Source organism: Littorina saxatilis, linkage group LG8 (assembly GCF_037325665.1).
Source record: "Littorina saxatilis isolate snail1 linkage group LG8, US_GU_Lsax_2.0, whole genome shotgun sequence".
In the NCBI taxonomy this organism is placed as follows: Eukaryota; Metazoa; Mollusca; class Gastropoda; order Littorinimorpha; family Littorinidae; genus Littorina; species Littorina saxatilis.
The window spans coordinates 20,167,984-20,190,842 of NC_090252.1; the positions used below are offsets into that span (position 1 = coordinate 20,167,984).

At 38.3% G+C, this 22,859-nt stretch overlaps 1 long non-coding RNA gene across 1 annotated transcript in view; it reads left to right on the plus strand.

Moving 5' to 3' along the window:
- Positions 1–205: 205 nt before the first annotated feature.
- The window catches only part of LOC138972222 (uncharacterized), a 23,021-nt gene continuing 367 nt past the window's right edge, over positions 206–22,859 (plus strand). Inside the window, exons 1-4 of the long non-coding RNA XR_011457499.1 lie at positions 206–351; positions 2,372–2,473; positions 12,071–12,160; positions 22,064–22,859. The exon at positions 22,064–22,859 is cut by the window's right edge and continues 367 nt beyond it. This is a non-coding gene — a long non-coding RNA (uncharacterized lncRNA). The remainder of the gene's footprint in view (positions 352–2,371; positions 2,474–12,070; positions 12,161–22,063) is intronic.

Genomic DNA, 22,859 nt, shown 5'->3' on the forward strand with positions numbered 1-22,859 from the left:
GTGTGTGTGTGTGTGTGTGTGTGTGTGTGTGTGTGTGTCGGTCGGTCGGTCGGTCTGTCTGTCTATGTGTGTTTGTCTGTATGTGTGTCTTCATGTGTGTGTGTTTGTGCGTGTGTTTGTGTGTGTGTGTGTGTGTGTGTGTGTGTGTGTGTGTGTGTGTGTGTGTGTGTGTGTGTGTGTGTGTGTGTGTGTGTGTTCTAGACTGCACTGGCATACTTCCACCGGAAGGGGTTTTAACCAGTCCAAATTATCCTGGTTCCAGCCCAATGTACTCATATTGTCATTGGACCCTGGTCCTCCAAAAAAACACTACCATTTGGTTCAGCGTTCTTGACCTCGACATTAAGGAAGGTAAAAGTCACAACACACGCCAAGCATCTCTCCCTTCGGACGCACTCGTTTTCTCTCTTCAAAATGTCAAATGTCAACATAATGCAAACGTTCACATTTGCCAAAGTTTGTCGCTGTACCCCAGTATCTGTCTCTGTGTGTGCGTGCTTGTGTGTGTCTGTGTGTGCGCGTGCGTGCTTGTGTGTGTTTAAATGTTCCAATGCGTGAATGTGCATGCGTGTGTGTGTGTGATATTACAAGCAGTCATTTTCTTTATATAAAATACTACATTGCTTGCTGTGTTGTATCAGATTTACTCGAGTTGCTTTTTAAAATAATTGACTTTCGGGCTAAAGCAATGAGAGTAAATCTGATACACACACATCCCATGTAAAAGGCTGACCAGATATGAGACAGTGAAGTGAACTGCTTTCATGAGGTGGATTGAACTGCTTAGTATTGAGTATAATATGTGTTCTTCATAAAAAGGTGTGTGTGTGTATGTATGTATGTGTATGTGTGTGTGGGTGTGTGTATGTCATATAACTCGCTGACCATCATATCATTGTTTATTGTAGTTCATGTTTTAATTTGTTATCTTTTATTTTTACCAGCGACTGCGATTTCTGTCACGCGAGGAAGCTTTGAGTGTATATAATGATAGTTTTAGTTTTAGTGAATGTATTTTTTAAATTTATGCTGCCCAGTGTTGTTTTTTAAAGGCACTAGTTTAATGAACCAAAAGAAGAGATGGTTCTACGCAAAAAATAGATGCTTTCACCAAAAGAAAAGATGGCTTGAGTGACAAAGAATTAAAGTACAAAAAAAAAAAAAATTGATCCGCCAAAAGAATTGCTGTCTGAACAAAAAATAAAATAAACTGGCAAAAGCAAATATACTCAGGCAAAAGAAAATATAATCAGGCAAAAGATTGACTACTTCAGGCAAAAGAAAATATAGTTTCAACAAAAGAAATGGATAGTCATTCTCCAACACAGTGAAACACTTTGAGAGAGAGGCTGGAAATGTCAAAATTTTTCGGAGTTGTTGAGAATGACATTGTAAAGAACTGGTATATGGAACGAGCACCAAATGTAACCGCAGAGCTTACCGAGATTGCCGAAGCACCACATCGCACACTGAACATGTGGACAACAGCGTTTCGGTGGGCAACGTTACCAGCTGAGTCGCTGAAGACTGGGAACACGATCTTCATGGGATCTTCAACCCTGGAAAAGGCGCTCAAGACTGCCATCCGAGAGACCGAAGAAAAGGTTGAATGATCGCACCGCTCTGGGCTGACTTCGAGGAGTATGCCACATGTCGGAGGTCGGTGTGGAAGATTACGATCGACGAAAACAATCAGTTTTTCTGCAACTGTCCGGAGTCCCTTAAGTGCTACGTGTGTCATCATTCCATGGGCATGGAGATTCGTCTGGAGGTGACCACCCCCCCTGCCCAGGCCAAGACCATCCCAATCGGCCAGAAGCGAAAGCGCGGTCGCCCAAAGCTGTCGAGACCAGCGCTTATCAGGCAGTGAACACACTGATCTTGACTGCTCTGTACGCTGATTTTATCATTTTCATTTCACTTTCTTTGGACGTACAATTATGATTATGATATGGAGTGACACTATTTTGTCTCTGAAAGTGCACTAAACTTTATATGTTTTGCTGACAGTAGCTATTTTGTTGTTGAAATAATTGGTTTTTTTGTTGAGAATTCTTGTGCAAGTCTCATTTTTTGTTTGTAGAATCAATCGGTTTTTTGCAAGAAGAATTTATTTTGTGGGTGGAAACATCCCATTTTTTGTTGGAATATCTTTTGCTAACTAAGCAATTCTTTTGGTAAAAGCATCTATTCTTTTGGTGATTTAATTTATTGCCTTTTTAAATGAATGTTGGTTTTGATTAGTTTGTATATATGATGCGTGTGTTAGTGTATTTGCATGGATTAAAATGGGTTTTTTAACCGCAATGTCATCACAAATTCCCAACCTTGAGCAATTAAAGATTCTGCATTCTTTATTCTGTATTCGCAGACTGTGAGACGGGTGGAGTCATCATTTCTTGGACATCAGTCAACGGAGCGAGACAAGCAAAACTATGTAGCCATAGTAACTCTACAGTAAAACCTTTGGAAGGTAAGCTCTGTGCGCAGTGCTGATTAGTTATATTTAATAGTGCACGTCTATGATACTGGGTAAGAGTTAGGGGACATGAGCACATTGACAAAAAGTGTCAACTGTCAAACTTAAACAGACTTGTCCACATACTAAAGACATATTTTCAATCAGATATTCCAAAGACAAAAATTGGAAAGTTTTCGACTATCTATTCCATCACAACACATTGACAACTGGGTGGGGTCGACTGCGTGAAGTCAGTTAGTTTACTTTGCGTACATTACAGAAGAAAACGAAACCAATTGAGATCGGAACAACGTCTGCGTTTATCGCCGATCATTGATATTTTAAAAATATATATTGCTCAATTAATTGAGTAAGTTTTATTCCAGCATACAAAATAATGGTGTTGCTGTAAAGTGTGCACGTTAGTACTTTAGATAATGCATTCTCCCTGAAGCATTTATAGAAACGAAAGTGACTTACGGCAAGGCTTTTTTCAATTCCATCTAAACGGAAATTGACATAACTAAGTGTTATATTATTCTCTGTAATTGTATTGATTCACCTGAGCAATTGGTGAGTATTAGGATTCATATATAATGTCTCCGGCTCTATGGACAAACAACTTAACGTTGAGGTTATCTCGGATGTTTTTCAAGCTAGATCTCTAAAACTTAGCACACTCTTAGAGTTTGATGATCTCACGAAGTGACCCCAGTTTGGTTGACCCTTGTCAAATGTTTGGATCACAGCGGTATCACGTTCGTTTTAAAAGAACTTAACGTTGAGGTTATCTCGGATGTTTGCGAAGCTAGAGCTTTGAAACCTTGTACACTTTTAGGGTTACTCCCGACTTGACCGTCGTCAAGTTTTGGGGTCACAGGGGGTTATGTTCGATTCATAATAACCTAACATTGACGTTATTGCAGGCGTTTTTGAACTAGATTTTTTTTCCTTACACCTGTTCCTTGTTCCGGTGTACTCTCACGCCGCCCCGTCCCTGCATTCGCTGCTCTATCCACATCCGCTGCCAGGCCTGTCGATTTTACAAACGCTCCAGGGAGAGATGTCGGGTCGCTGCGGTAGGCTACCCTCGGAAGTTGACACTGCACTTCTGCTGAGTCACTTCGACGGTGTTCAGTAGTGGGTCTGTCCCGAGCTAACGGACTCAGCCCACTACCTACTATGCCCCCTACTAACGACATTGAGTGTGAAGTCGCGGAGCCAGACTAAGTGAGCGTCCCCTCCAGAGAGCAGACCGCCACCACGTCCCTCCGTCGACCCCCCCAGAACGTCACACGTTGAAGACTGACAGCAGAAGTACTAATCAGGGAAGGATGGAACAGGAACAATGAGACCAAGGTCACCATGAGAGCTCCGGGCATGAAGGGCCACAAGAGCAAGGACATTTTTATAATTTTGGATGATTAATGAGATGAGGATGATTATAATGATGATGCTTTGGATTTCCAATTGTTTGGTTTGGGACTACGTGACAGGGCAGCACTCTACTAGAGTTTTGAAACTATGAACAATTCAAGGATTTGATAATCTGCCAACATGACCCTAGTTTGGTTTACCACCGTCATTTCTTGGGGTAACAGCGGGGCCATGTTCGTAAATACTTTACGTTTATACTTTCCCAGGTATTTTGGGAGAAAAAGCCTCCACATTTCACACAATTGTTGGTGTTAATAATCAGCAGACATGACAAAAATGTGGCTTGTTTTCATTAACTTTCAGAGTCACATCATGGACATATTTGCTGTAGAAGTTGTTCAATCCCGAAATATAAGTCTTGATGTGGTCAACCTTAATGATGTCTTTGTTTGATTTGGTCACAGTCATGGCTGGACAATAGGTGATGACATCATGTTATGATGTCATAGTGTTAGAAATGAGGTCACACAAGTGTCTGAGTATACATATTTTGTCCGGGCTAGCCAACACTCAAGGAAATTAGTAATGTTGGTTAAGTACCCACATTGAAACAATTGAAACAGATGACGTTATTGTATGTGGAGATTTCAATTGTGTTCTGTCAAATTCACTTGATGTAATATGTGGTGATGATCATGCACAGAAAGCTATAGACAATTTTAAACGTTTTTTGAGTGACTGTCAGCTGGATGATATGTGGAGACTCTTTAACCCAGATTGTAAAGAATGTACGTGGAGTCGCAAGAACTCATTTATAGCAAGAAGACTTGATTACATTTTAGCCTCTAGTGGAGTGGTCGACCACGCCAGCGATTGTATTATACAGTCAGTGGCTCATTCAGATCACCGACAGGTCATCTTGACCTACAAAGTAACGCACGTGATGCGTGGTCCATCATACTGGAAGTTTAATGATAGCCTACTGCACGATAAAGCATTAGTTGACAACATCAATATATTTCTTAAAAAATATGAAGAAGAATCAAGTGATGAAGATGCACAAATAAGATGGGATATATGTAACATAAAAATAAGAGAGATGTACATATCGTATTCTAGAGAAAAGAAAACACTCAGTAAAAACAAACACACCCTTTTACAACAGCAGTTAAATGAAACAGACAGATTTTTGGCTCTGGAACCCAGTAACGCCAGATTGGTGACAAAGCGAGAGCACATCAAGCAGGAGCTAGAACTATTTACAATACAAGAAGTTAAAGGAGCACAAATTAGATCTAGGATAAAATTCATTGAGGAGGGTGAGAAAAACACGCGTTATTTCCTAAACTTAGAGAAAGCTCACGCAAAAAATAAGATACTAGATATAATAGAAATAACAGAGAATGAATATATTACAAGTCAGTCTGAAATATTAAAGGAACAAACCCGCTTCTTTACTAACATATATATATACACTAAAAACACCAATTTTAATAACTTTCTTGGGGACGATTTTTTTAAAAAATACTGACATTCCAAAATTATCAGAGGAGCAAAAGGGCAGTATTGATCAAGAAATTACAGAAAAAAGAACTCCGTATTGCACTTGAGGGAATGCGAAGTAATTCTGCTCCAGGATTGGATGGAATAACAACCACTTTCATAAAGTTCTTTTGGAGTAATATAAACAAAATGTTATTATCCTCTTTTTGGTCAGCCTTTGAAAAAGTGGAACTATCTGTATCCCAGAAGCGAGCAGCAATCACACTGATACACAAAGGAAAGGAGTTGAAACGAGAGCACCTAAATAACTGGCGTCATATATCTGTAACAAACACCGACAATAAACTATTAGCGAAATGCCTTGCAAACAGATTAAATCAAGTCATCAATTACTTAATAAGTGAAGATCAAGTTGGCTTTTTAAAAAAACGAAATTCCAGCAATGTTATTAGAATGATTGATGACGTCATTGAATAATTATATGAATAACAGTAATCAACCAGGTATTTTAATGGCGCTAGACTACAGAGCTGCGTTTGACACGATTTCTAATGCTCGACAGAAACCCGTCTTCGTCTATTGCATTGGAAAATATTACACAATCTATATCCCACCAATAGTTTGCTACATAATATGGGAATTCGGCAAACAAATCTTTGTCAGTATTGTAACGAAACCGACTTCATCGAGCACTTTTTTTGGAAGTGTACAGCAGTGCAACCCATATGGCAGGAATGTCAAGGGCACATATTTAAATGTACAGGCAAAAATATAAAGTTAAGATGCGAAGAGGCTCTTTTGGGGTATTTCACACGTGATATCCCCAGAGAGAAAACCTTCATAATTAATCACCTTATATTGATATCGAAAATGTGCATAAGCCAGTTTAAGTACGGAAATCCAAAAACTAACATGAAGGTCTTATATCAGAACTAAGCTCGACTTCGAAATTTCCAGTAAAATTGAACTGTGTATAAGAATATAGATAACTAGTAGTATAGTGCTGATATTTATATATGCGCTGTATGATGCTGTGCTGAAAACTTGTACTGTATTGGGTAATTTGTAAATTCTCGCCTTTTTATTGTCCCGCTGAAAATGGTATTATTTAACAGAATTATGGAACAACAACTTCAACACACACACACACACACACACACACACACACACACACACACACGCACACACACACACACATACACACACACACACACACACACACACACACACACACACACACACACGCACATACACGCAAACAAACGCACAAACTACTAGACATAGCAAAGGTGAATAAAAAAAAAATAAAAAAAAGATGGCAGCATCCCTTTGTTTTGGGCGTGACTATAATTATATAGATATATATTCAGCGCACTTGTCTGATCTCAAGTGAGTTTCAGGATTAATCTCCTATTTCGAAATTGTACCCCAAAGCCAGCACAGGAGAACCTGCCTTTTCTGCGAAACTACAGTTGGCGTTGAGCTGAAAATGGTGAACCTTTTGCCTAGAATTCGTTTGGTAGATTCTCCTAACTTTTAACATTATGAGCAAAACTCATGAATAAAAGAAACGTATTTCGGCAACTTGAAAAAAAAAAAAGTAATGTTGGTGGATGCTGAGTATTAGTAAGTGATGGTGGTGGGAAGGAGGTACCTGTTTGGGGTCGTGCAAGTTTGAAAATGTGAAGTATTTTTTAGGGTCGATTAACTATATGGATTGATACAAGTCACATACGGAAAACTCTTGAACATTATCTTATGAAGCTGGAACAGCTTTTTTTCTTCTTTTTTTTTGGGGGGGGGAGGGGGGGTGACGGGGTCATAGGTAGTGGAATCTTCCTTTTAAGACCTGCACACACACACACACACAAACACACACACATACACACACACACACACACCCACACACACACACACACACACACACACACACGTTGTTCTTGTTGTTGTTTGTGTGTATGTGTGTGTACACACGTTGTTCTTGTTGTTGTTTGTTTGTATGTGTGTGTACGTGTGTGTGGTTTTGCACCAACGCCAGTTATTTGGATGCAGCAACGTACCGTATCAGACTCAAATTCAGACACACACACACACACACACACACACACACACACACACACACACACACACATACACACATATATATATATATATATATCTATATATATATTTATACGACTTGTGTCTGTGTGTGTGTCTGTGTGTCTGTGTATCTGTGTATTTGTGTATTCGCCATGCACGGCCAAAGTTCTCGATGGATCTGCTTCAAATTTGGTGGGCATATTCAGGTTGACCCGGTACAGGACACAACCTGGTCGATATTTCAACACGTGCTCTCAGCGCGCAGCGCTGAACCGATTTTGGTTCCACCTCAGCTACCCGGGCCCCCATACCAACACACCATAGCCGCTACACCACATCACAACGCCAAAGTTCTCGGTGGATCTTTTTCAAATTTGGACACCGTATTCAGCTACACCCCGGACACAATATCATCGATGAGATATTTCACCACGTGCTCTCAGCGCGCAGCGCTGAACCGATTTTGGTTTTTGTGTTCATTTCACCATTATAAGTAACTCTTCCTTATCTTCTCATCTTCTCCAGGTTTTCAGCGTTTACCTCCCTTCCTTCGTATGGTGCACTATAGTTTGAGGGAGGCATCTTCGGATATTCCCGTTCTGTTACTATTTTTAGAAGGTCACCGCAGTGTCCAGAAAGTAAATTGGACCCGTAAATTATCCTCACTGTAAAAGTGCAAAGGTCGAATCAATTTATAGCCACGCGAAAAATACACTGTCATCTATCTCTCTATAGATATGGCTTCTCTGTGTTTGTGTGTGTGTGTGTGTGTGTTTTTTTTTATGTGAGCAACACCTGTGCATTGTTCAGTTCTGTTTGTGATGTGGTCTGGCGGCTTTTGTGTAATTTTATGTACTGGCCTTCCTTTCAGAAGCCATAACAGTTCAAAAGGGCTTAGAGATAAGCTCTAAATTGCTCAATCCTGTTTGAGTGGAGTTCGCCTCCAAAGGTGATTAACACGGTTACATTCGTCGACAAGGATGGGACTCGATATGGTCAGGAATGGCATTATGGCCACTGAATCATTTTCGTGCTGTTCCCATTCCACGAATCTGGGAGGGACCTAAGCTTGGCGGGTCCATTGTTCGGATCCGGCGAAGCCGGCGTACGGCTCTAAGTACTTCTTCCCGGCGAAGCCGGCTACCCGGCGAAGCGGGTATTCATTCTAGTATATATATATATATATATATATATATATATATATATATAACACTCTCGACTTTTCAGGTTTAATTTAGAACATTAAATTATGTTAAGAAAGGGGATAGGGGATTGTATGTGTTAAATGAATAACACAAAAGCAAAAATAAATGTTTCAAAATCCTTTTATTCTATTGTGTTTTTTCTTTTTTTTCTCTCAACAAAATACAACTTCCAAAAATGAAATATAATGACTAAAGAACAGTGTTAAACCTAAAAACCAAAACTTAAAACTTAAAACCCAGTGTTCATAAGGTGCTTCACCAAAATGTTAGAACAAACACCACTCAGACAAGTTGGCTCTGAACATTAAACAAACATTTTCTTTTTACCACACAATAAAACACAAATAATATTTACCAGATGTTACCAGAGGATAGTAATGTTGACTAATAATTACCACATAGTTACTATGTTCCAACACACCACTATCATTACATTATTCCACATCATCAACTAAAAACAGCGGATAATTAGACATCATTTACTATTTACCAACTATATATAGTAAATCTTTTTCCAAACACAGGAGTAACATTTTGCCTACTGTAATCAACTCCATCTTCATTGACAGAAACAGAAAGACTATATGTTATCCTACAAGACAGTGACTAACCATCTTAGATTTACTTTGTAACAATACCACACATCACATGTGTTCCACTCCACCATTGCTACAAACTCAAAACTAGCTACAAGAAGTGTCCATGCATAATCACATTTATCTGCAGTGATAAACTGACATTATGACCAAATTTCTTCAAATCACAATGTCTAAATCACTTAGAATGAAATCTCACCTCAAACATCTCAAATAAAACACTAGTTACAAACACTTTTTATATTTAGTCAAGTTTTGACTAAATATTTTAACATCGAGGGGGAATCGAAACGAGGGTATGGTGTATGTGCGTGTGTCTGTGTGTGTGTCTGTGTGTGTGTGTAGAGCGATTCAGACTAAACTACTGGACCGATCTTTACGAAATTTGACATGAGAGTTCCTGGGTATGAAATCCCCGAACGTTTTTTTCATTTTTTTGATAAATGTCTTTGATGACGTCATATCCGGCTTTTCGTGAAAGTTGAGGCGGCACTGTCACGCCCTCATTTTTCAACCAAATTGGTTGAAATTTTGGTCAAGTAATCTTCGACAAAGCCCGGGGTTCGGTATTGCATTTCAGCTTGGTGGCTTAAAAATTAATTTATGAGTTTGGTCATTAAAAATCGGAAAATTGTAAAAAAAAATAAAAATTTATAAAACGATCCAAATTTACGTTTATCTTATTCTCCATCATTTGCTGATTCCAAAAACATATAAATATGTTATATTCGGAGTAAAAACAAGCTCTGAAAATTAAATATATACAAATTATTATCAAATTTTTTTTTTCGAAATCAATTTAAAAACACTTTCATCTTATTCCTTGTCGGTTCCTGATTCCAAAAACATATAGATATGATATGTTTGGATTAAAAACACGCTCAGAAAGTTAAAACAAAGAGAGGTACAGAAAAGCGTGCTATCCTTCTTAGCGCAACTACTACCCCGCTCTTCTTGTCAATTTCACTGCCTTTGCCATGAGCGGTGGACTGACGATGCTACGAGTATACGGTCTTGCTGAAAAAGGGCAGCTACTTGACTAAATATTGTATTTTCGCCTTACGCGACTTGTTTTCTCATAAAATAGAGGCAACCAACTTTCCAATAATGCAATGCGCTTTCGGTTATTCTCGCGCATGCGCAAAACTTTCTTCTACTTCAAATTTCAAATTATAATCTAAAACTAAATTTCTTTACAAAACCTAAACCTTATTAAACTTCAAAACATCAGTAACACACTTATCTTTCTGTCAACGCACTTCATACAAACAAACTACAACCAAAAATACAAATATTCTGCAATGTTTCTGTGACAGGTGCTTCTGTCAAAAAACCTACAACATGGTCAAATTCCAAATATTTCAGTTTCGGAACAGAATTACAAAAATAACCACTCCAATTTATACTAGGCTATTCATCTTGCTAAACTAATAACTGATCATATTTCAAGCAGATAACAATGTAGAAATCAATATTCACCTGATTTAGAACCAAAAAGTGCTCCAAAAAATGTCCCACCAACTTGGGGGCCTCTCAGCAGAGGGCGGAAGTGACGCTAAAATTCTAAATATCGAACTGGAAAATATATAACAATAAATGTCTTAAAATAAAATAAAGTGTCTTTACTACTTATCAAAGTTTATAATTAACACTTTATCAAAATAACACATTTAAAACAACTTAAACAATTTTATAAAATCCAAAAACATGAAACTTAGTTAGCCAAATTGAAAAGACTAGTTAAAGGGGGGTAACAATCAATGTTCACACATTACCCAAAATACCAGTTCCTTCCCTTTAACTACTAACCAAAATATATCTGTGTACATGTTCAAAACAACACCACACGTTTTAAATGTGTTACATGTATACATACATACATACATACATACATTACATACATATTTACATACATACATACATACATGCATACATACATACATACATACATACATACATACATACATACATACATACATACATACATACATACATATATGCATACATACATACATACATACATACATACATACATACATACATACATACACCACGACCCTCATCTAGGTTCCCCCTAAAACATTTAGACAAAAATTAAGTAGGGTTGTGCTGTCAGAGTGATACATTCGAGATGGCAGCCTGGTGTTTTGTGTATGCTATTCTTAGCTATGCTGTTGGTACGTGCATGCATCCGATTGTACGATGTATTGCATGTTGTCAGAAACGAGGTTATTCAAGTGCCTTGCTAGTATTCATTCAATGTTTCTTTTGATAAACAGCTGTGCATTAAAATAGCTCTCTTTTGGGAGAAAGTAGGTTTTTAGATCAAAGGGCATTTCATGCGCGCGCGTGTGTGCGTGCATATGTTGGTGTGTGTGTGTGTGTGTGTGTGTGTGTGTGTGTGTGAGTGCGTGTGTGTGTGTGTGTGTGTGTGTGTGTGTGTGTGTGTGTGTGTTTGCTTGTTTGCTTAACGCCCAGCCGACCACGAAGGGACATATCAGGGCGGTGCTGCTTTGACATATAACGTGCGCCACACACAAGACATAAGTCGCAGGACAGGCTTCATGTCTCACCCAGTCACATTATTCTGACATAATGCCAGACGCCAGGCGGAGCAGCAACTAGATTGCCAATTTTAAAGTCTGATGTATGATCCGGCCGGAGTTCGAACCCACGACCTCCCGATCACGGGGTGGACGCCTTACCACTAGGCCAACCGTGCCGGTCTGTGTGTGTGTGTATTGATGTGTTTGTGTGCGAGAGAGATTAACAAAACCAAATGTCTTCCTTCAAAAAAAAAATCTCTGAAAACATTCACCTCATGTTACAACTGCTTTTTTAAACAGTGTCCATACAACAAAACCAGCCCATAATCATCTCATTCCGAACGGGTTCCAGTTGGTCTTCTGGATCCAGATTTAGTCTTCAGTACCTCCGTGAGTATGTTTATCAATTGCGGCAAACATTCTTTTCTTTAAGCCTGTCCTTAACTCGGCGAAGTCGACTACGAGCAGTATACTTCGCGAAGCTGCACTGATTGTCGTTAAAAAGACTATGGTAAGTCGACTACGAGCAGTATACTTCGTGAAGCTGCACTGATTGTCGTTAAAAAGACTATACACAGTCGACTACGAGCAGTATACTTCGTGAAGCTGCACTGATTGTCGTTAAAAAGACTATGCAAAGTCGATTACGAGCAGTATACTTCGTGAAGCTGCACTGATTGTCGTTAAAAAGACTACGATGCTGTATGGATCACCGAGGAAATCAAAAAGTTGATTAGGAAAAAGCAATATATTCACGCATTAGCCAAACGTCTGGATACTGTATGGTGCTGGTCTCTTTTCCGACGGTTGAGAAATAATTTGACTGATGTTATAAGAAAAAGGAAAGAAGAGCACATTAGGGAACTAGAAAATAAAATATTGTCACCTCATAATTTTGGCAATAAAGACTGGTGGAAGGTAGTCAACTCTTTTTTGAAAAAGAAAGGAATGAGTACAAATGAGATTCCGCCCATTGAAAGCAATGGAATTGTGTATTACTCTGCAGAGGACAAAGCCGAGGTTTTTAATGAAGCATTTCTACGACAGTCGCATATACAAGGTCATGATGATGACGTTCCACCAGTTGAAGAAGAGCCCATTTCCATTAGTCCTCTCGTGATAACTACCGAAATGGTGTACGCTGTTCTAAACAACCTCGATGTTAGGAAAGCAGTAGGTCCTGATTTGGTTCACAATAAACTTCTTAAACTTGCTGCTTGTATTATTTCAAATCCGCTTGCAACCCTTTTCCAGAGATCGTTGGCTGAGGGAAAGTTTCCGAAAATTTGGAAAGTAGCTCATGTGAATCCCATTTATAAGAAAGGTGAAAAAGAACACTGCAGTAACTATCGTCCGATTTCATTACTCAGTTGCATTGGAAAAGTATTGGAAAAATGTGTTCAAGCCCATGTTTTTCGATATCTCACAGAGAATGATTTATTAACGGTTTCTCAGTCAGGGTTTATTCCTGGTGATTCAACTAGTTTCCAGTTGTTGAGTATGTATGACGATTTTTGTCAATCCTTAGATAAGCAGTTGACGACTCAGGCTGTTTTCTGTGATATATCAAAAGCCTTCGACAGAGTGTGGCACAAGGGTTTGTTGCATAAATTATATGCTATAGGCATAAGAGGTGTTTTATTAAAATGGTTTGAAGATTATTTGACAGGCAGGTTACAAGCCGTTGTTATCCAAGGCAGGAAATCGACATACGGACGTGTTTGTTCAGGTGTTCCCCAAGGTTCTGTTCTGGGGCCCTTGTTGTTCCTTGTGTACATTAACGATATTGTCATTGATATCGAATCTGTCATTAAACTTTTTGCTGATGATACCAGTTTGTATTTATCTCTAAATGATGCAAACACGCGGACACAGATCTTAAATGCAGACTTAGCCAAAATTGCACACTGGGCGGAAAAATGGAAAGTTAATTTCAATAATTTAAAAACAGATTTGATGACCTTTTCTGGAAATAGAATGCCTGAAACCCTTCCTCTTGTATTTGATGGAACAATTCTGAGAGAAAACCACGTTCACAAACATCTTGGTGTACTGATTCAGAGCGACTGCAAATGGGAATCACATGTTCAGTCAATTATATCTAAAGTACGTGTTCTTCTCTCATGTTTTCGGTCCTATAAGTATCGCCTTAGCCGAAAGGCACTTGAACTTATGTATAAATCTTTTATTATTCCCCATTTTGATTTTTCTGACGTCATTTGGGATAACTGTTCTGACAGATTAGCTACTTTATTAGAAAACTTGCATCTTGATGCCATAAGAACCATTATAGGTGCAGTTCGTGGCACGAGTCACCAAAAATTGTACGATGAATCAGGATTTACAACACTGAAGGAGAGGCGAAAAAGACACAAATTGATTTTGTATTTCAAATTAGTTAATGCACGCGTGCCACCATACTTACTAGAACGTCTGCCTCCTCTCGTTGCTTCTGTGAACCCTTACCATAGACGAAGACCACTTGACAGACAGACTCCCCTCTCTCGAACTGAATTGTATAAAAAGTCATTTTTTCTGTCTTCGACTTCCCTGTGGAATGAGCTTCCAGATACTGTAAAACAACTTGATTCTATTGGGTTATTTAAAAAACGTATTAGTTCTGATGATTCTGTTGTTCCCTCGTATAGATACACATCTGATCGAAAATCAGAAATTATCCATTGCAGACTGAGATTGAGGATCAGCAATCTAAATAGTGATCTTTTTGACAGACATTTAATTCCCGACCCGTCATGCACTTGTGGTTATCGTGTTGAAAATGCGGAGCACTATATTTTTCATTGCCCCTTATCTCTTCAAATACGTGAAGTCACCTTGTCAACACTGCCCAACTATGATTTGCTAACCGCTGATGATTTTCTGTATGGCAATAGAGACAAGTCAGACAGCGAAAATGCATTGATATTTGACCAGTTATTCAGGTTTATCTTATTAAGCAAACGTTTTGAATAATGAATGCATTTATCTCATCCATGTTCGAAACGACCATGTGCAGTACTGTTTATATTTCCTTGTTCTGGTAGTATTCTATTTTCAACCATGTGGAAGTCATTGTATGCGTGTGTGTGCGAGTGAGTGTGCGAGCGCGTGTGAGTACTGTTGTTAGTTTAGCATTGGGTTTTTTTTTCGTTTGTTTTTTTCCTTATATTGTTACATGTTTGTCTACCATAATTTACCATTATTATTTTGACATTGTTTCAAATTTGCTATATTAAAATCGTCCGCCAAATTTCATTTGCTTTTAAGAGTACGCTTATAAGCCTAGCTTGTTGTGCTCCATGTTCCTTATTTCATGTATGCGGTAATAGTACCAATGGAATTTATTGAATAAACTTGTTTAAACCAAAAAGACTATGGTAAGTCGATTACGAGCAGTATACTTCGTGAAGCTGCACTGATTGTCGTTAAAAAGACTATGGTAAGTCGATTACGAGCAGTATACTTCGTGAAGCTGCACTGATTGTCGTTAAAAAGACTATGGTAAGTCGACTACGAGCAGTATACTTTGTGAAGCTGCACTGATTGTCGTTAAAAAGACTATGAAAAGTCGGCTACGAGCAGTATATTTTGTGAAGCTGCACTGATTGTCGTTAAAAAGACTATGGTAAGTCGATTACGAGCAGTATACTTTGTGAAGCTGCACTGATTGTCGTTAAAAAGACTATGGTAAGTCGACTACGAGCAGTATACTTTGTGAAGCTGCACTGATTGTCGTTAAAAAGACCGGTCTCGAATAGCAGCTAGCATCTGCTGAAGAGACATTAAACCCCAAAAACCAACCAACCAATCGTTAAAAAGACTATGAAAAGTCGGCTACGAGCAGTATACTTTGTGAAGCTGCACTGATTGTCGTTAAAACGACTATGGTAAGTCGACTACGAGCAGTATACTTCGTGAAGCTGCACTGAATGTCGTTAAAAAGACTATGGTAAGTCGACTACGAGCAGTTTGTTTGTTTGTTTGTTTGTTTGTTGCTTAACGTCCAGCCGACTACGCAGAGCCATATCAGGACGAGGAAGGGGGGGATGAAGGGGGCCACTTGTCAAGCGATTCCTGTTTACAAATGCACTAACCCATTACTTGTGTCCCAGCAGGCTTTAGTAAAACTAAATTAATACCTACTGGAAGATTACCAGTTTCCAGTATGTTAAAATAGGCTTAACCTATCTACTGCTGGACTTACATCAGAACACTAACAGATTAAACTATACATGAATCGCGAGACAAGCGGCAAGAGAAGAGATTTTTGGAAAAAATACAGGTGAATGAGCAAGAAGGCAGAAAAAAGAAAAGAATTCACGAAGAAAAAGAGAGCATGACAGGAAAGAGGAACCAAAAATCTACCTAACAGCAAACTAGAAAGCTTCTGCGGTTCCAAAAACAGGAGGGGCTTTTAATTTCATAACCGCAGTGCCCCACTGCGGGACTACGAGCAGTATACTTCGTGAAGCTGCACTGATTGTCGTTAAAAAGACTATGGTAAGTCGACTACGAGCAGTATACTTCGTGAAGCTGCACTGATTGTCGTTAAAAAGACTATGGTAAGTCGACTACGAGCAGTATACTTCGTGAACCTGCACTGATTGTCGTTAAAAAGACTTCGGGCTCAATTAGGGACCGCCTTAACACCAAATAAAACAAAATTGAGGCGGAGCAAAGTACAACAATGTACAAGTAATACTGGAGAGAATAAAGGGCAAACACTACAGTATAGCGTTCGTGGGATACCTCCAGCTTCGCTGGGATTAATACGTTTGCTAATTAAAGTTGTCAAGTTCAAGTTCAAGTTTTATTGGTCCATAACCCATGGGGACATTTTGAACAATAAATACAATCAATACAATCAATATATGCTAATATAGTAAATAAAAAATAAATTAAAAAAATAAAACAAAATATGAAAAGCTGTTACAAATTCTAATAATAAATTCCAAAATATTCTTTAGCAATTTCTTTTTCTTAGTAGCAAACAACTTTTTAAATGTAAGTGCATTAGGTTTTTTTCCAATAGTAAGGTGGTAACAACTCAGCTCTTTCTTCTTTGAAAAAAATCACAGACAAATAAATAATGGAATTCATCACCTATGTCTTGTGATACACATTTGGTGCAAGTTCTTTCTGATCTCGGGATGTTAAGATAACGTTCTTTCTGTACAGGCAAATTGTTGTTTAATGTTCTAAATTTCATCATTGAAACACATTGCTGATATGGCAGATGTGTGACATAGTCTTCACATGCAAAAGTATCTTTAAACATTCGATAATTCCAAAACATATGTTTTGTTCCAATTTCTGTAAACCATTTATGGATATACTGGTCATACAAGCTTCTTTTTACTTTCTGTTTAAACCATGTGCTTGAGTATAGAACATTTTCTTGAAAAGTCCAAAGGCCAGAGAGACCAATTTCATTTAAGGTTTTTTCAATAAGACATAAATAATCAGATTCAATCATCTTGTTAATATACAATTTATAAGTAAAGCGATACACAATACTTGAAAAATTATTTTTATGAATAGGACTAATCAGTTTATACCAATAGCAAAGCATTCTACATTTCATATTAACATCTAGTGGATATCTTCCAAGTTCACCAAATATCATAGCATTTGGAGTTGATTTTTTTAGTTTGAAAACAATTTTATAAAAACGCAATTGAAGTTTAGTAGCAAGTTCACAGGAACCAAAACCCCATACTTCTCATCCGTATAATAAAATTGGAGCAATCATTTTATTGAACAGGTCAACTTGTATGTCCACAGGCAGTGACAATTGTCTACAAGTATGCAAAAGAACAAACATTGCCCTTGAGGCACGATCATATAGATTCTTCTGTGCGACTGAACATGTATTATTATAATTAATCTTAATGCCCAAGTACATTAAATCAAACACTACTTCGATTAAATTGCCATTATACGTAAACAATGGTTTATTTCTAATTTTACCTCTGGAAAAAAAATATAACTTTGTGTAATATTTAGACGTCATTTCAAACAGTATTCGTGCATTTTGTTTAAACATTCTTGCAGGTTTTTTTCTGACTCTGAGCAGATCACAGTATCATCCGCATACAGTAATAAAAACATTTGAAACAAAGCATTTACATCAGTATCATCCATTCCAACCACAATAGCCTCTCTTGACATAGATTGTGGGACATTATTGTTTTCCAACAGAAAAGGCTTTTGATCATTTGAAAATAGAGCAAAAAACAGCGGTGACAGGTTTTCTCCTTGTCTAACTCCACACAAACTGGGAAAATATCCAGAACACCCACTATTAACTTTAACGCAAGACTTGGCATTTTCGTACATATTTCTTACAGTTTTTAAAAACTTCCCATTAACATCAGAACTAACTAATTTCTCCCATAAAAATGCACGGCGAACTTTATCAAACGCTTTTTCATAGTCTACAAATGCACAAAACAGTCGCTTCTTTTTGTTGAGAAAAAAAATTAATGTACAATGCAAAGTAAAAACATGGTCTAGTGTTGAAAAACCTGTACGGAAACCTGTTTGTTCTTGACCTAATTTATGTATTATTACTCTCCAAAAAGTTTGATATGCCTTTATTTTTGTACAATGGAATAATTTCACCTACAGCCCATTGTGTTGGAACCTTTCCTGACTGCAAAACAACATTAAACAACAATACATAAATATCAATCATTCGATCATGTGACGCTTTTAAATACTCATTGATTAATTTATCCTGACCGCATACCTTATTGTTTTTCAGCTTGTCTATACATTTGATAAATTCCTCCTTTGTAAAAGGCGCATTTAGAAATTCATTGCTTGCTTCATTTAAAGGTTCATTACTGTCATCCATTTCATTTTCATCACACTCTTGTAGTTTAGTGAAATGTTCGAAAAACTCCGAACAAGTTGGATAGTTAGTTTGGGAATTATTTTTTTTTATTTTTTTTTTATTTAGAAGATTCCAGTATGCTTTCGGGTCAGTACTTCTTAACTTTCTCAAAGTGTTAATGAACTCATTATGATACAACTTGCATTCCTTTTTTGTTGTATTTTTGTATTCTTGAAAAGCACTCTTTTTTTCATTATCATTGAACACATTTTTAAAGCGTCTTGCTTTGTTTTTCGCACGTACAAATATTTTTCCTTTCTCTTTGCAAGTTGCACTAAACCATGGTTGTTGCAGTTTGAATTTCTTTTAACGTGACTTTTTCATAAACTTTTGTTCTTTAATTACACCTATTTTCTCAGCAGAACAATTTAAAATATCACAAATCTTATCCCCGAGTACGCAGTAGGAGGGTCCAGCAGACTTTAATTGTGTGTCTGTCTGTCTGTCTCGACTTAACGGCTTATTGCTGGGAAACTACTGGACGCAGTTCTTTCAAAAGTTGATACACTAACTTGATAATAGGTCTGATTGATCGTATTAAAACTTCATAATGTTACCTGGGGCCTAAATGCGCCCCAAAACACAAAAGCCGCTCTTAACGGTGGCAGTTTTTGCGTGGGAGGCTGGTCGCTTTGCGAACAGCCTCAGCCGAACACGTCACGGAGTGACCAGAAAAGCGTGATTTACAAGCCAGCCAGCGGGTGCGGGGATTTGTGACCCTCCACCACGAAATGAGTCGCATGTCACCTCGCGCGGTTCTGCACTAGGCTTAATATAAAGTCCGCGGAGTGTCTGATAACAGTGTGAGGGTCACCTTAGTCACAGGCTTACAACTCTCTTTTCTGAAACGATTTTCACCACTGGATAGAGCATACAAACCTCTTTAGGAAAATGTAAAAATATGAAAATCATGCAAAGGTGACATGCGACTCATGCCGTGGTGGAGGGTCACATTTGGTCTCGGCAAAGAAATAACAATGCAGTGTTTGTCTCGGTGAGACTGAAAGAGAGACAAGAGAGCACGAGAGAGAGCGACAGGGACACACAGTGACCAAAGTGATCCGGGTTCGATTCCCGGCATGGGCGGTCTATTCTTATTTTTTTTTAAATTCTTGTTTACTATTGTTTATTATGAACGTTTTAATGTTTTATTTTACTTTAATAGGTTTTTTTAATTGTGTAAAATAAATAAATAATATATATTTTTTTTAATCCAAGTGATCCGGATTTGATTCCCGGCATGGACGGTCTATTTTTTTTTAAATTTTTGTTTTACTCTAATACTTTTTTTAATTGTGTAAAATAAATAAATATTTTTTTTTAATCCACGTGCACAAGACAAAAACTTTCATACTGGGGGAGCGTACTCGGGTCCAGCGCCAGCGTTTTTTATTTGTAACACTATCAACGTCATCTGTTGTCGTACTGGTGGGTTAAGTGGACAATTTTCCGATCTCCCAGGTCAAACTTATGTGCAAACCTTCTAGTGGCTTATCCCCCTTCCTGTGTACAAGAACAAGTGCGCACGGAAAAGATCCTGTAATCAATGTCAGAGTTCTGTGGGTTATAGAAACACGAAAATATCCAGCATGCTTCCTCCAAAAGCGGCGTATGGCTGCCTAAATGGCGGGGTAAAAACGGTCATACACATAAAATTCCACTCGTGCAAAAACACGAGTGTACGTGGGATTTTCAGCCCACGAACGCAGAAGAAAAAGAAGTCAGTAACCTATTCAAGGTCTTTCGAATTTGTAGACACGTACTGTATGATAATTATATTATCACTGCATCAACACACAGGTGTTTTTTAGTTTTTTAAACGATTTTCTGCGCATTGTAACTAGAACAATGTATAATTAGTTTGTTGTTTTATTCACTGAGTAACAATTAGTTTTAGGTCTTGGAAACGAACTGGGTACTCGTGTAAATTCGTAATGGTTCTCAGCCAGTTCTTGGTAATGGTAACTCTAAGTGGCAGTTCTAGTTATAAATTAAAGGCATGCCGTCTTATCTGTACCTTTGGCTGTTTGGAAATAGCAGGATGTGCAGGTTACAGAGACATTAAACGCAATTCAGTAGTGTAATAGATTATATTCTTGCAGAATGTAATGCATCAAACACACATCTGACACGCATCTAACTCGCTCATGTACATTCTCCCACATACATATTTGGTCTATATGGTCCGCTGGACCCAAAAAGCAACAGCTATCAAATCAAATCAACATACAGAAAAAGCAATAAAAAAACATTGTAAAAAAACCACCAATAAGTTTAGTATTTATTACTTCACATATATCTTATGAACATACACACATTTAGACACAATGTTTACATATTAGAATATTCAAGAATTGAACATAGATCACATAAGACACACCTTCACACTAGAAGTTGGTAAATCTCAGCGTCCTCGAATATGAAGGGAATATACAGTGTAGTCTCGACAGTGTCCAAAAGTTCGTTTGTACAAGCTGAATTAAGGCGTACGAACTGATCCGGATGTTTTCAGAAAAAAACCCGGTACATGCAGTACTAAAACCAGAGATTTCCATCAACTTCTGTTCAAGCGAAATGTTAAAACTGGCAGTGTCGGGACTGTAAATAACCGAGACAAACAAGGACATTTAGGAATGCAATGTTGCCACTTTGGCCCGTGTGTGTAATAATGATGCTGACAAAAATCAAGGACATTGGTAATTAGTATCCGCACAGCCAACCCCGTCTTTGTTTGTTTGTTTGTATGTTTGTTTGTTTGCTTAACGCCCAGTCCACCGCGAAGGGTGATATCAGGGCGGTGCTGCTTTGACATTTAACGTGCGCCACACACAAGACAGAAGTCGCAGCACAGGCTTCATGTCTCACCCAGTCACATTATTCTGACACCGGAACAACCAGTCCTAGCACTAACCCCATAATGCCAGACGCCAGGCGGAGCAGCCACTAGATTGCCAATTTTAAAGTCTTAGGTATGACCCGGCCGGGGTTCGAACCCACGGCCTACCGCTCACAGAGCGGACGCCTTACCACTAGGCCACCATGTTGCGGTCAGCCAACCCCGTCCACTACCTTATTTTTACAATATCACGAAAGTGCGCTTCTAACATAACTTACTGCAACGTGTTAGCGAACCATGGGCAATTCAGGGTAGGGTTTGATTTCGGAGCTAGACTAATGAGAAAACATTCGAAATCGCGTAATGTCGCCACGTTTGGTCTCTCCCAACACATCTCTAGCTCTGTGTTTGCAATTTTCTATTTAACACATCAATTTGCAATGCTGGTTTTACTAACTGAAACAGTTTCACTCAATATTAAAGCAATTAAGATTACTTTGTTTTCTTTACTTTTACTTCAGCATGATGCATACCTAACCGATGTCTTTTTTTGTTGCAGCTACACCAGGTAAGTACATGTTCGTACTGATTGTCTGCATTGTCTAAGTTTTGACGTGTGTGTGTGTGTGTGTGTGTGTGTGTGTGTGTGTGTGTGTGTGTGTGTGTGTGTGTGTGTGTGTGTGTGTGTGTGTGTGTGTGTGTGTGTGTGTGTGTGTGTGTGTGTGTGTGTGTGTGTTAGTGTGTGTGTGTGTGTGTGTCAAATTTCTACGCCCTGTAGTCTGAGCTCCAACCAGCTCATATATTCTTGAATTGTTATAATTTGTGCTCCCTCTCTAAAAACTGAGGGTCAGTTGAAATCTTCTGGACCCAACCAGGAAAGAGTAGACTTATACATTCAAAAATTGTCATGATTTAAGTTTCTCGTAAAGAATTCACGCAAACTATTACCTAATGTAACAGGATGAGGTATGCAATTTGGCTTGGTAAAGTGCCTTACATCAGCCTTTTGTAAAAAATGTGTATGTGAAATCAATACTGCAATAACAGAAAGACTGAATTTCTCATAAGCTTAAACGCAAAAGGAAATTTGCTGATGCGTGCACGATTTGGTGCGGGGCTTATATAATCATCGTAATTTTGTGTACAAAAACACAACCTTTTGTAAACAATTAAATGGGTTTTTTTAAATCGTGGAAGGTACTCTATCGAAAATAGTGCTGCAATGACATATACTCTGAATTCCTCAGAGGCTTAAACGCAAAACAAAATGTGCTGATACGTGCACGATTTCGTGAGGGGCGTATAGTCATTTGTGTCTGCACTGAGCTTTCCTTGTCTTTGATGCGAAAGTAAAT